This window comes from Solanum pennellii, chromosome 9, assembly GCF_001406875.1.
Source record: "Solanum pennellii chromosome 9, SPENNV200".
Taxonomy (NCBI): Eukaryota; Viridiplantae; Streptophyta; class Magnoliopsida; order Solanales; family Solanaceae; genus Solanum; species Solanum pennellii.
Genome location: NC_028645.1, coordinates 9,600,197 through 9,610,484, shown reverse-complemented (window position 1 = coordinate 9,610,484; position 10,288 = coordinate 9,600,197).

Sequence of the window (10,288 nt, the reverse complement as noted above, 5' to 3'; positions counted from 1 at the left end):
CTACTCAGTACTTGTGGTTGTACTGACCCCCTACTTTTATGTTTTCTTCTTGTATATTGTGGAATGCAGCAAACGTGCCGTCATCTTCGACTCAACAGTAATTCTAGCCAGTCTTCGTCACACCGGATCTTCAGGGTGAGCTAATGCTTCTAGCTTGGACTGGATCTCCTTCCTCATGTCTTGATGCCTTGAAGTTTCGGCATAGACTAGATTTTATTTTTTTTAGCTTCTTAGAATACTCTTAGTTTAGTAATTTGATCATAGATGTTCTTGTGGTGATGACTTCCAGATTTTGGTAAATAATAGATGTTGAATTTTAGAAGTTATTGAATTGTCTTTTATGAATGAGTTTAAGTCTTCCGCATTGCTTTATGTTGATATTAAATTGAAATGTTATGGTTTAGATTGGTTGGTTCGCTCACATAGGAGGGTAAATGTGGGTGCCAGTCGCGGCTCGGTTTTGGGTCGTGACAAAATAAAAATTCAAACAAAATAATCATATTCATAAACATATTATCATTCTTGGAAAAAAACAATTAAGTTAATAATTCAATCATAAGTCATCATATAGTAACTCCATAAATTAAAATTCATACATGTCAGAAAATCATGATTTATTAATCCATAAATTAAAATCCATAAAAATCTTGAAGTAGTTTTTTGACAATTAGATGGGAAAGGGTTAAGATTTATATTAATAAGAAAAAATTTAAATTGGAAAGATTTGAATCTTTGGAGAAGAACTTATCTTGAAGAAGAATTTTGAAATAGAGTTGATCGAACTTTGATTTAAGAAGAATCTGGAAAAGTATTTGTAAGAATATTTTTTTGAAGAGTTATGCTTTGATTTTCCTATAATTTTTGTGTCACGTCCGGGTTTACTCCCTAGATGTAACCGGCTTAGTCGTCCTTTACAAGGACTAAGACTAGCCTCTTAGTCTCATGTCATTACATTCATAGGTTGAAAATGCGGAAAAATTTAAAACATTCATTATAACTACTTGGCGGTTTACATATACCTCTACATACACATAATATATAGTCGTATCGAGTAAACATAGACCCTTCGTATAGGAAGGTTACATTGCCTTCTAATTTTATTGCACATACATATATATAAAATATAAAATATTGTCATATGTTATACCATCTAACGATTATCACAATATGGGCATACACCTTATATCAATCTAACAATATAACATATAGGTCATATAAAATTATAGTATTCAATTGAAAAGGAAAGAAATAAAAGAGTCTTTAAGATCATAACAAGTCCGTAAGGTAGATAGTGGCATTGCCCTCGGACATGAGGACGTAACACACTTGGATGAAATGAAGAGTCCAAGCCTTCAACAATATCGCCTTCCAAACACTTCAAAGGACGGAACCTAAAATGTTTGGAAAAAGGGGAAAAAATGGGGTTAGTACTCCCCATGTACAAATATGAGACCTTATGCACATATACAGGCAACATATGCTAAAAAGGGACTTTTAGTCAAAACATGTCATTTAACCCTTTAGGAACCGAATGCAAAGCCAAGCAAGTCATGTCAATCAATCAAACATGCTTACTAACTCAACAAGTAATACGTTTTCCAAAATGCTTGAAAACTTGATTTACTACAACCCTATCATCAAGGATAACATCACAAGAATGAATAAGGGTCAATCATATCATAATACGCAAGACAACTACTCATGAACCCTTATGAAGTTAACAAGTTCAATAACCAGGCAAAGCCTCATAACCTTACTTAATCAAGTATCCTCAACAAGAAACTATGACCGATGTCCAACTTTACATAACATAACATTTAGGTTTGCATTTCATCACATATTAACATTATAACCCAAGGCATACTCATAAGTGAACTAATCAACATATAGTATCAACAATGTTCCAAAGTCATCATATATATATATAATATATCATCATAGCATAAACATATGTAAGAACCTCCTCCGAAGACTCCCCTAAAGTCTAACTAGTGCAATATTTAGGTAGAAGCCCATACAACTACCTAGACTAATCTAGACCTCTTAGGTTATCCATGTTAGAGTTCAAGTCTTTTAATTCATTTTACCTTTTGGGAACATCTTTTCCTAACCGACATAGACCACATGAGCTAATGTGGAATGCAGTTTCATAAAACCCTACACCGAAAGAAGGCAAACTACTTGCCAAGGTAGTAGCAAAACATGAAACATAGCAACTACGTGGATCCACTAGCTAGTATTCCTTTGGGGGCAATATAGTTCAAGAACTAGGAGATATAGTTGGGACCCTCTTTATGCGCCATGAATTATACACTCCAATCTCAAGAGTAATGAAGTGTTCCTCCCTTCCCGATGTGGAAAGGACACTCCTGAATCTAGTTATCTCGGAGCTAAGCTAGAGGCCCTTTTTGAAATATCTATAAGCCTTTAATTATCAATCATGGCTTAGTTTAGGTAATAGGGTCTATCCGTTGCATAATAATCATCATCAATAACTCAATAAGAATTGTATGAGTATAAGTCCTTTCATCACAATTCATATAAGTTAGGTTAACACATTAACATTTCATAGCATATGAAAGCACATTGATAGTTTTCACCATCCTTATATCACATAAACCTTAATCAACCTCACAACATAGTAAAAATATTTCAATTCAACATCATACCATCCTATAATCCTAGTATAAGGTATACTCCAATGTAACATCACGACTTAACAACAATTAATTACAATAGGAAGTAAAGATAGAGATTTTAAGATTTACCAAGTCTTCCTCATAGTACATCATCAAGGTATTTCCATCAACCCATAATTCAACCCAACTATGGGATTAACATCATCACACAATGATAAACAATAAGATAACAAGGCCAATTGCATCTCTATAACACAATTCAACACTAGATCATAGCTTAAGAAAAGATACATAGGCTAATTTTACAATATTCTTCATAACCTAAATCACATATCAAGAAACTAGCATTATAGGCCTATTATTCATCTTAATTTATTCATAATAGTACCATAGGATAGTAATCTAATCAATAACCAAGTCAATTGAATGATTACAATACAATATAGTTCAAGATCACAATCTAGGGTTAGGGATTGAGGATCATGTTCTTCAATTTAAACCAAACAATAAACAATTACCATAAAAAATTTAAATTACATGTTAATCTATTCAATATAACCTAAATAAATCATCAAAAACACGATTCATAACATCAGTTCTGTAATTGGATGAAACCCATAAGAATACTCAACTTTTGAAATTCATTATGAAGGAACCCTTTGAGGAAAGAGTCTCAAAGGTGAAGTAGATTCCATACCTTAATTTTCAACAACAATTTGATAGTGAATTTTTACCTTTCCATCCCCCAAATCCTTATCCATGACTTGGAGAAATGATCCAACCCTTCCTTTAAAGTGGTCACGAACCCTTCAGCGACGGAACCTAAAATGTTGGGGAAAAAGGAGAAATCGGGTTAGCACATTACTTGTAGTAAGTATGGAATAATATGCACACACAACATATAAAATAATGTTAAAAAAGGAAAATTGTTCAAAACCATGCCAAGTTACTTTGAAAAGCGTTATACACATATCAATAGCACATCTAAGACAATAGTCACCTATTCATTAAGATAATAGCATATTCAACACAAGACCACCCTACTCAAGTTAAGCAAAGTCAACATGTTCATATCAGAAATTTAACTCCTACATCATGTTACAACAACAAATCATCCATAAGAGTTCATCACATCATAATCCAAGCAAGGCCATTACTCATAAATCCCCATTAAATCCACTAGTGAAATGACTAAGTAAAGCCCTATAACCATACCCAATAAACAAAACCAAAAAATAAATCACAAGCAATTCCTAACATCACATTATATGGCATTGAGAGTAGTCATCATCATACTTTATCAATATACACCAATAGCATGTTCATACATGAAACCAACATCATATAGTACCATCAACATATAAAGTCAACATGTACATTCAGAATGTCCTCCTAAGACTTCCCTCAAGGTCAACTAGTTAAATGTATAGGTATAGTCCTATACCCCTACCTAGACTAAGTCAAACGCCTCAAGTCATCCTAGTTAGAGTCAAATTTATTACCTAATTTTACTTTCGGGAACATCTTGCCTTAACAGAAATAGACCACATGAGCTAATGTGGAATCCGGTGTCATGGAACCCTACGCCGAAAGAAGGTGGACTATTTACCAAGGTAGTACCAAAACATGAATATATCATCTACGTGGATTCACTAGCTAGTATTTCTATCGGGGATACATATTTCAAGAACTGGGAGATGTAGTTGGGAAAATCTTTATGCTACATGCATTGTAGTGTCCAATCTCATGAAGACAATAGTAAACCTACCTTCCCTATGTGTGAAGGGATATTCCTCACTACGAGTACACTCGGTCAAGCTAGAGTCCTTTTGGAAATGTCTTTCTTTATAGTTTAGGTCATAGGGTCTACCCCTTATATATTCATAGTCATAGCTCAATAGGAATTGTATGAGAACACCTTTCATTACAACCTCATATGTGAGATTAGCATATTAACATCATTATATCATAGTAAGGTAGGTACTTCATCACCAACCTTATATAATTACATCTTAAGCATGATCTCACAATCACATAATCAATACATTTTAATTCAACATCATACAAACCCTAATAAATTTCATCATATGGTATACTGCAATATAACTTCATCAGTAAACACAAGTAATCATAATTGAAGTAAAGCTTTGAGATCACAAGACCTGCTCCAATCTCCTTCACAAGACATCATCATAGTCTTACAATTAACCAAGTCAATTCAACCCAAAAATGGGTGTAATATAATCACATAGTAGTAATTAATACAATAATGAAGTCAACTGAATCACTACACATCAATTCATCACTAGTTCATAACCTAAGGTTAAAGGGGAAAAAGTCATCTTCAACAAACTAGGTCAATACATCAAGAACTAGAATAATTGGATCAGAATACATCATAATCTAATCATAGTAATCCAAAGAAACCATACACAATACAATTTAGAAGGTCAAATTCATAGTAGAAAGAAACTCATATGAAGTCATCTTTTTGAAAACCACTTTTTAAGGAACCATTTGGGGAAAGGAATCCCAAAGGTGAAAGGATCCCATACCTTTTAAATTGTTTATATTAATGGAGAAAAGTAGTTTTCTTCCTGCCCTATAACCCTCTTTGACTTTTCTATTCTATGAAGTTTATTTGGGAGAGGAAAATTAGAGAGAAGGAAGAACAATTGGATTTTGGGAATTATGAGAGTTGGGTCAGTTAATTAGGTTTGGGCTTTATATAATTCATTAACTAACATATTTAAACCTCCCCTAACCCCTTATCAATTAAATAACCACCTAATTAATTAAATGAAACAACTCAATACTTAACAGTAAAACAATGGCAAGACCTACAAGAACTCGATCGACGGTCCGTAGGTCAACCTACATCCTTGTCCCCCATCGTCCTGCACATCCGTCGATGGGTAAGAGATTTGTCCAAATGGACGTTTAACCAAAATACCTAAGTTTCCAACGACGGTGGACATCGACGCCCAATCGATTGGACCACGCTCCTCATTGTCCCTCGTTGGTAGACACTGTCCATAACATCAGTTTAGCCAACACGCAAGGGTCCTCCTCAAGGACCCTTTCATTAGTCCTTGGGGAGTCGTACCCATTTTTTTCAAACTTTGACCAACTTTAATATGTGATATACACCTTTTCACCAAACTTCATCAATTTTCGACTCTTATAACCCCATCAAATAGGCTAAGACACACTAACACCTTTTGCAATAGTTTCCAGACGTCATGGACGTTCCTTGACGTTTTGACTCTAATACTTCCTAACTGAGTTATTTACATTATATTTTACGTGAAAACATGGTTACAACCCTTAGACTCTAAAATTAAGCTCTAGATTAGGATTTAGACTTTTGGAGTATTACAGTTCATAGGTGTTAAAGAAAATTATTTAGTGTGGGACGATATTATGAAATTATCGAAGGTAATAAATATTATTGAACACAAATTTGAGTTTGAAGTTTTCTAATTCGTTAAGTTTCCATATAAAAATTTTCTAGGATCAACAAACAACCATATCTCTTAGAATATGAAGACTTAGGTGAATTGTAACCTATCATATCAAGGGTTTATTAATCTTCTTTCACATGCCAAAAAGTGTTTGTCGTTATGAGTTTGAAGTAAATCTTTATGTTTATCTCACAAATAACGCAATGAAGTTCCATTTTGGGTGCGGGAAAGTTCTAAATAAGGTAATTTTCTTGTCCTTAGAACCCTAGGAAACCCCAAAAATATTTTTTTTTCAACTTATATAAAGCCCAAAACAATTATATTTACTTATATTAATTCATCCCTCACCTCTCTCAAAATTGAAAACAAAGTAAAACACCATGATAATTCGAGATGTGTCGTAAAGCCTAACGTAGGTTTCATAAGGTCTAAGTACTATTTTAAAGTCCATTAGAAATGAATATAGGTCATTTCAAAAGTTTAAGAACCAAAACATCCAAGAACATCCATGACGTCCGTGAAATTTGTCCAAAGGGAAATTAGCGTGCCTTAGCATATTTGACTAACTTTAGGAGTCGGAAATGTACGAAAATTGATAAAAAAAAAATGTAGTAAATAGGTGTTGGAGTGATTTCATGGTCGAAATGTCTGGCTACAACACCCTAAGGACCAACCAAGGGCCCTTGAGGAGGACCCTAGCATTTGAAGCAACACTGTCTGACAATGTGCATCGACGTCGCAAGAGACAGGCCGTGTGTGGACAAACGGGGAATTGATTCCACCGTTATCCCATATTTAGCCCTGATGTGGAAGCCCCTCACCTGCACAGTCTCTGAACTCATCGACAAAGTGTAGAACGAGAGGGGAAGGGTCTGGAGACTCATAGAAGGCCCATCGTTTGGGGTCTCGTCTGTGAAGGTCGAGCTTTTTGCTTAATTAAAGTTGGTATAATTTAATTAGTTAGGGGGTTATGTGGTTTAATAAGGGGTTAAGGGAGTCTAATTAAGTTTATTTAAGACCCAATATGAATACGCCTAACCCTGATTAATATAAGAAAATTCTCAAATACAAACTCTCTTCCTTCTCTCTTCTTTCTCTCTCTACTTGAACTCACCATTGAAGACTAGCCTATAAGTTGGAAGCATTTTGAAGGTTGAAGTCTAGAAGGTGAAGTTTGAGAAAGTTCCTCTGAAAAAAAGTATGTCCTCACATATTCGAGGGCATAGTTCATTTCTTAGTTTCATAGTTAAAGAATTATTATGTATTTCTTTTAATCTAAAGGGTCGTGTCCCTAAGATGTTATATGTTGTGTATTATGTTTGTCTTGTGACGATGAGGTTTCTTAAGTATTTATGAAATATTTCCTTTTTATCAATTTATTCGTAAAAAGTTTTAATTTTGCACTACTATTCATGCCTTATGTAACGAATGCTAGTTAAAGGTCTTGTACAAGACCCCAAAGGGTCAAGTGTGCACGGTCACGAAACGAGGGTTCCTCCTAACTTCTAGGGGTTACTTTTGGGTCGTAACAGACTTTGTATCAGAGCATATAATTTTGGGAAATAGTTTAAGTTCTAAAAGTCTCACAAGCCACGTCTAATAATATCTTGGTCATTGGTGTGAGTCGCGACACATCCATGGACAAGAGGCTAGAGGACGATAGAGTTTCACTTTCTTCATACTCTAAGAGAAAAGGTGAGTTTCGATGTTATGATGATTTTTGTGGCTAAAGGAGTGAATGTGAATGTAAGTTTTAAAATTTGGGATGTGATGCCATTTATGGATAGGTGTGAATTATGAGGTTGGCAGTGTTGTGATGAGAAACATTATGGTGATTTAGCTCTAAGCATAGTAAGAGTTATAATGATTGAATAAACTGCTTTGGATAATAAATGAGTTATCTTGTGATTATGTTCAAAGATGGTATATATGCTTTAAGGTGTGAATTTGATGAATGTTTTAAGAATGTAGAGATTTTGTAGGGGTAGAGGGCAACCCTCTTGTGTGGTTAATGTTTAAGTAGTCATTCTTTTGTTTTGGTGTATGTTGTAGTGTAGGATTTTACTAAGATGGAAATGTGGAATGAATATTTAGTGAGGAAGTTTTGTTCCATGAATTGTGTTAAGTGATGCCCAAGGGTTGAATGAAGTGATGTCTAAGAGAGTTTCTTTAGGCTTGAATCCAAAAAGTGAAGTGCTATGCTTAACTTCTAAGGTTGATGTTTAATATGATTTGCATGAGTTGAAGGTAGTATTAGTTCCTACCTTGTGATAGGCATAATGGTGCTTTGAAGTATGAGGCCTTGAATATGTCTTTACCGTAAGTGGCGGAGAATGAATGTTGAGTAAAATGGCGTGTAAAGTACTTAGTTCAAGAAAATCCTAAAGGGTTACTAAGTGGGAGTGGTAGTATGGGATGCTACTCACACATTGCACTTAGTGAAACTTACTTAGTCTCTTTGGATTAAGTTAGTGTGGTCTTGTCCCTCATAGAGTCATTACATCTTGTTAATGTTTCTTGAAAGGTGCATTATTGAAATTCTTAAGCATGTGACATTGTGATGTTTTGAATTCACTGTAATGAAGTTAAAATTTTGAGAAAATTGCATTTTTCATGAATTATGGTTTCAAGGTGTTATAAGATGAGTTTATATGACTTTATAATTCATATGATCATGTCATCTTGATGAATTTCTTAAGGAATGACTTTTTGAAAAAAATTGGTATGCTTAACATTGAGCTTAATGAACCTCACTGTGAAATTTTTGATTTTTGAAAAAAAAAATTGTTTGTCTTGATTTGAAGTTTCAATATGTGCAATAGTATTGAAAACGAGCATGTTTAAGGTTGGAGAAGGAAGTTCCTCCATAGGAGAAGGTTAAGGGTGATATTTGAAATTTTTGAAGTTTGAAAGAGTTGCCTATGTTGCTAAGTGTTTGAAAGTGTGAAATGATCCTCATTGATAATTGATGCTTTGATTTTGAGTGTTTTGACCATGATTTTAATGTGTTATGTGATGCTAAGTGACTCCTTGTTGTTCTTGAAGTTTTAGTGTTATTCGAGGACGCATGTTATTCTAAGTGGGGGAGAATGTAACGCCCCAAAATGAACTAAGGTGATCTAGAGCCTCGCGAGTTTATTGAGTTCATATTTTTAAAAAATGAGTTATTTTAGTGTTCTTAGGAAGTGTGTGACGTTCGGTTATGTATGGAGGTCAAACGTCCAAGGACGTTCGGAAGGCGTGCCTTAAAAGTGTTCTTGCATATTTTTGTGTTTGAGTGAGTTTTACGTGTTGTTTTTTATTGAAACTGATGTGAGGTGTTCCTAGACCTATAAAACTGAGTTTAGGGGTTTAACGTACGGGAAAGACCACATAGGATCCACAAGAGGCCCTAGATGAAGGGCCAAAGACTTGGACCAAGCTGCCAAAGCAGTGACAAAACGATGACCCTAAGGACTGTCCGTTGGTCCACCTACGGCCCTTCGACCTAAGGCGTCGATTGTCCCTGAAAGATGGGATTGTTAAGTATCCAAATGGAGCTAAGTCTCAACCAACGAGACCTCACCAATGGCCCGTCTCTTGACAAACGGTCGGTTGGTTGGTCTGTTGGTGAAACTGCCTAAAAAGCTGTAAAGTGGACTGCCTTGGCTTGGGGTGTTTGGTAAATTCACCCCAATTCTTTTATGACCCTAGGACTTTAGTTTTAGTGTTAATTATGTATATTAAAGTTTTCTAAACCCTAAGGCATCATTTTAGACCCCTCTGCCTAAAACCCAAAACCCCTCTCACTTAGAAGACTCTCTCAAGTCATCATGGAAGCTAGAAGTCAAAAAATTCTAGGAGGGCTGTTGAGGGTCGTTTCTCCATCAAAAATCTTTGGTATTTATTCAATTTGAGGTATGGTATCCATCCTTTAAATCTCTTCCATTCAAGGAGTCCCTTCTAATTAATTTTCAAAATGGGTTCTCAACCCTAGTCTAATATCTTAAACTCCAAATATAGGTCTAGCATGAACACATTTCTAATGAATTAATAATGGTATTTGTAATTTTAGTTGATTATTTTAAGGTTAAAACTTCAATCAAATCATGTTAAAGCTTTTCATCTAATGTTACCTTAAGAAATGGGTTAAATGAGCATGAAATGGTAGTCTTTGGGCTTTGGTTTCTTATTGTTGTTATTGTT